Here is a 6,136-nt window from a genome sequence, read left to right on the forward strand (position 1 = left end):
TTTTAATTTTGACGGTTTCAATGAGTGACGGTTCCAGAACGAAGCTTTGAAAGCAAGAGAAAAAGAGGGACACGCAAAAATTGACTTTTCGAGGGAGCTCTATTATTAAGTTGGATGGAACAATGCTGGTGTAGTTGTGACGAGACGAGTTGTCACTGTCACGGTGTCGCATGGATCGTCGGAGATTGTCCAACAAGTAGGAGAGGAAAAAAATATTTGAATATGTTGGAATTCGAGCGGGGAACCGGCAAAACGAGTTCGATCCCCGGTGATCTCCTCGCCGGCGCGTTACTTTTATTGAAGGAAGAATCGAACGTTCGTTATTTCAACGTTCCTCAGTCGAAGTAGGAAAATATCGAACTATAAGCTTGTTTCATTTTCGAGGAATCGTAGAACGTATTTACAAGATCGTGAATAATTTCGCTAAACTCGCAACAAAACGCATTAATTATTAACGACACTACGAATTTTCTTAGACTTCAGAATCGACGTACGTCGTTTCATTCGAATAGAAAATATATGAAAGAATCGTAGGATCGCGAATAATCTCTCTAAAATTACGCTTGTTCTAGCTATTTATTTAACAACGTCACTAACGAATTTTTCAAATGATCAAACGGACCTCGTCTCTCCCACGAAACAATTTCAACTTCCGATGGATACATGGAATTGAAATTTCAATATTTGTCTTTCTATAAACGATAAAACGCATTCTTTCAAACGCTTGCCCGAAAAATTGGAGAAACTGAACAACAACAACATCTGAAGGGAAAATGATTTGACGATTCGCAACTGCAAGCATTCTCGAAACGACCGTTCATCAATCGTTCGTTGAGGGTGTCGCATTCCGTTTGCACGTCGGTGCGGGCGATTTCTCTCCCGATCGACCTGCCATCTCATCTTCGACAATGCCACGAAGTCGAGTCGAAGAAAGGGGCGGCCGCGTGTCCTGCGTGGAAGTTACTTTTATTTATAAACGTCGAAAGAAGAACTCGCCCCCTCGAGTTTCCTTCCACTTGGTACCTTCGGTCTTTAACAGTTTTCTCGCATGGGCACACCTCAAGAGGCGCCTTCGTTCTCGCGGCGACGACGACGACGACGACGACGACGAAGAAGGAGGATGGGAGGAAAGACGAGGCGGCTGCCAACCCTCGCAGCTGTACAATCGTCGCCCACGGTGCAAGGTTCATTTAACTCGGCAAATACACAACTCTTTAACGTTTGTGTCCCGTTGAACGTCATCCTGCCAGGCTAACTAATGGACACTGACAAATGCTGGTCGCCGGAGGATTCCGGGGGCTTGGCCCTCCGCACCTTCGCATTCTACTTTTGTAAACCTCGCGGTTCGCGTCGTTGCTTCTGTCAGCGTTCTGTAAACTCGCCGCGTGCTTCTTGCACCGTGTAAAGAATGGTTTCGAGAGGGGGTTTCTCGTTAATGGATGTTTCTGGCGTTGAGAAACGATTTTGATAACGACCCCCTTCTTGTCTCTCAAGTACCCTGGGTATTCTTGCCTCTCGTCGGCAGTTCAAATCGTAAGGTTGCTTACCGAAAAAAACCGAAATTTCATCGTGCCGTCTCTGACGAGCAATTTTTAATCGCACGTTGAAATTAACCCTTAGAGCGCCGATAATAATATACTATACGTCGTTGTTGTCGGCTACTCTAGCTAATCGTGGCGCGTTTCGTGATTTCTAGTGGCACATAGAGCACCTTGATTGTTATTATTATTATTATTATTATTTATTACAGTATTAGAGATTATTTAATAATAATCTCTAATACTGTAATAAATACCTAAGATATTATTATTATTATTATTATTATTATTATTATTATTATTATTATTATTATTATTATTATTTATTACAGTATTAGAGATTATTTAATAATAATAATATATATATAATAATTTAATAATAATAATAATAATAATATAAACATTAATTATATAAATATAAATAAATAATTATATAAATATTTTAAATATAATAATTTTATAATAATAATAAATAATAATTATATATATTACAATAATTTAACAATAATAATATTATTATTTATTAGAGTATTAGAGAACATTTATTTCGTCTTTTTTAAATTTGTTATATAATTACCATTTATAAACACATTTTTGTTGTTAAAATAATTTAGTGGCGCGTCGAAGCTCACTTCGAGGAAAAAATTGGCCACCGTTGCCCTATTTCTTACTAAGTTCTCTGGATTCTATATATTTTTTTCTCAAATCAGACTACATCAACTTGGCTCGGTATTTTTCGCTTAGATACAACTTTTTTTCAGTCCTTTCAGCTAAAACGAACTTCGGGTTCAAGCAACTTCGCCCAACTTCTTTAACATCTTTCCAATATCAGCAAATAGACTTCGATCATCAATAATCATGTGTGCATACGTACGTGGCAGCGAGAGAGACTCAACTAACAGTCGCGCTATCATCACGTACATACGAAACTACGAGTCCTGGTTTCCGCATCGTCGGTTCGGAAGCCGAGAACTTCAATCGCGTCCGGGGCCGCCAGATAAAACGTAGAACGCACGCGTTCGCTTTCGAGACGAGAGAGCAGAACAATGTACAAGAGTCGGCGAGAGGGACGGTGTTCCTCAAACGTTGGATCCTCTAAGCAGCTCTCTACACGCTGTGTCCGCCCTTCTTCTCCCATTCACCGACTCATCCTCCGCCGTCGCGCCGTTTCTGTCGTGTGCAGCCGGTGCACACACGCGCGCGCCCGACGATCCACGCGACCAGCAACAGGCTGTCGACGTTCCTTTCCCTCCATCGGGACATCCCGTGCCCCGTACACTCGTGCCGATGGATCATTTTATTGCGTTCGTGCTCTCGGAAGCAGAAAGCCGCCGGTTCTCTGCACGCCACCGGTTATCGGTTCTTTTCGTCTTCCTTCCACTTACGCGACAGCTACCTTCCATTCCTCTTCGTTTTCTTCTTCTTCTTCTTCGTCTCTCTCTCTCTCTCTCTCTACTTCGTTCACGATTATATCCGTTTCTTAGTGCCATGCAGCGCGATCGCGCGCTGTTCAGGTAGGAAATAGATTTACTTTTGAGGAGAATTACCAACGCTAAGTATCTTCAACCATTTTGTTAGGAATAACTGTACTTGTCATAGTATTAAACTTGCCTCGTGTGTGTATGTGTGTATATGAACCGCAAGGAGGTATTCTCAGTGTGAAATTTCTAAAAAAACGATCTTTTTTCTTTCTTGGATATTCTTAAAGGATACAGTTTCAAAAATACATACTTTGGAACCTGTGAACATGTGAACTCCTAAAATTAACGAAGTCATGGGTGTTTGAAGAACGCAACGACCACAATAGTAAACTTTAAAGGCATTTTTCTGGAAACTGTGTTTTTCAGAACGGTGTCTCCACGATATCTCAACATCTACTTGACCAATTGAATCAAAATTTTATGTACGCATTTAGTACGTGTGTGACTACAGCCCAAACTAGAATCAGTAAAAAATTTTTATTTTTTATATTTTTTTAGGCCTGCGAAGTATGACAAAACACGCAAAAATCGATAATCGAAATTCAAAGTACCGTCAATTTTTTAATTACGGACATTTTTCTATAGTTCTAGTTCCGGCTATAGCCAGATCTGTACTAATTAAGAAACTATCAAGTTTTTTTTATCTTAGATAAGCAGAATGGCCGCAATCATAGACACCGTGAGACGACGATTTTTTAAAAGCGACTATGTTTGAGAGTATGCAGTACCGCTAATTTTAACTTTTTTTGTCCCAAAAAATTTTAAAACATCCTTGTCAATTTGACTGCAAAAGGTATAATAGTTTCTTTACAAAAAATTTCCAAACAAAGTTAAAAAAACACGCACTTCACCCTAGAATAATACTCCCTTAAGAAGAAGGTCTAGAAAAACAGTTGAAAGCCGATGTAACTTACAGATCAACGAGAAAAGTGATTGTAAGCTATAAAACTTCGTTAAAAAACCGAATATCTTGGTCTTATGAAATAAAACCTAATACCAAATTGAGAACACATTTAATTCTGGAATTAATTTATTTGTAATTTACCAATTTTGGTGCCACGAAACGCGATCGTGCTGTTCGAATTTCGTACCGAATGCTGCATTAGGTCATGACGTTCAACGACCTTGAACTTCAAAGTCAAAATTTTGCTTCTTCGCATTGTGTTTTACTCATCGTGAAGGTGAAACTTCTTCGAGGTATCATAGGTCGCAACCTAATAGTTCTCTTGAAAAATGGCAAAGAATATTGTGGACGCGTGCGTGCTAACAGCGACTTTATGGTGGTGAACGCGTGGATGTCTATAGTGCACGTAATGTTTATATTTCGAATAATTTTAACAGTTAGTTGTATCATTTGACTGTTTAGACTCACACTACAACTATGTTACAACTATGATAAATAAAATTTATGTTAGTGAATATTACGAAAATTACGTAATATAGACATTCACACGTCCAAAATCATAAAGTCGCTGTTAGCACGCGCGCGTTCACAGTGCCATTTTTGCCATTTTTTAAGACAACTATTATAGGTTGTGACTTACGGTTCCTTCGTGACGAGTAGAATATAATGTAAAAAAGAAAAACATTCTGACCTTGAAATTTAATTCTTTACCATCAAATCGATAGCTATAGGACGAATTTTCCTTGCCACCCTGTACAATGCGCTCGATTTCGATTATAGCACCGTATTATATAGTCGATATCGAAATTTTCCTCTCCTAATTACTTTCTTTTCTACTAAATTTAAATCACGCGCGTAAATAAACGTAATTTATTTCTACTTTATTGATATTTTCTCGCAGTTCACGTCGAGAAAGCGCCGCATGGCACTGCCCAACACGGTTTTTTTCAAATAGCTCGTGGCACCGAAACGGATGGATATACTCGTGCGTAAGTACCTACGTAAGACGATGCTTATGCCGCGCGAAACACTCTCTGTTTTCACGAATGGGGCAGGATGGGACGAGATAGGTTTTCTGGCGCGACACGGTGAACTTCAAACGAGCCGGACCGCGCCACTTCTCCACCAGGAAGCAGTCGAGTGGGCCGTATGGATCTCGTCGAACTGTCTGAATTTTCGAGCAGACCAACCTTCAGGAAAGAACCCGATCGGTCTCTGTGTTTCCGGACAATTCGTTTTGGTGTTCTTGCTTTCGGTTTCTCTCCCTTTTTTCCGAAGGAAAACTTGCTTCGTAGGGGCGAGGAACGAAATTGACTTGAACGAGATTGACTTTTTCTAATTTACTGCTCGTTATAGCTTTTTTAATATATGTACTTACTATAATTTTCCTTTTTTTCTTTTTTCTTTTTTTTTTTAGTAACAAAAACTATATAACCACGTAAATATATAACTCGGATTATATAATTGGACTATATAATTATATAAATGGCCAAAATTGGGCGAAGCCTCTAGAAATTTGTCGATATTTTAAGAAATAAGCGATCAACTTTCCAATGATCTTGGCACGCTCAAGTTACTAAACTAACTAAATACACTTTAAATATATAATTTTACAAAAATACAAGTTTCCAGTGATCTTGGAAAAAACAAGGCACGCTCAAGTTACTAACTTGACTAAACGCACTTTCAATATATAATTTTACAAAAATACAAGTTTCTAACGATCTTAGAAAAAACCAGGCATGCTCAAGTTATTAAACTAACTAAATACACTTTAAATATATAATTTCACAAAAATACAACTTTCGAGCGATCTTAGAAAAAACCAGGCATGCTCAAGTTATTAAACTAACTAAATATATAATTTTACTTTAAATATATAATTTTACAAAAATACAAGTTTCTAACGATCTTAAAAAAAAACCAGGTATGCTCAAGTTATTAAACTAGCTAAATACACTTTAAATATATAATTCTACACAAATACAACTTTCCAGCGATCTTGGAAAAAATTAGGCATGCTCAAGTTATTAAACTAATTAAATATATAATTTTACAAAACTAAATATATAATTTTACTTTAAATATATAATTTTACAAAAATAGAAGTTTCTAACGATCTTAGAAAAAACCAGGTATGCTCAAGTTATTAAACTAGCTAAATACACTTTAAATATATAATTCTACAAAAATACAACTTTCCAGCGATCTTG

This window comes from Frieseomelitta varia, unplaced genomic scaffold, assembly GCF_011392965.1.
Source record: "Frieseomelitta varia isolate USP_RPSP 00005682 unplaced genomic scaffold, Fvar_1.2 scaffold_443, whole genome shotgun sequence".
Lineage (NCBI taxonomy): Eukaryota > Metazoa > Arthropoda > Insecta > Hymenoptera > Apidae > Frieseomelitta > Frieseomelitta varia.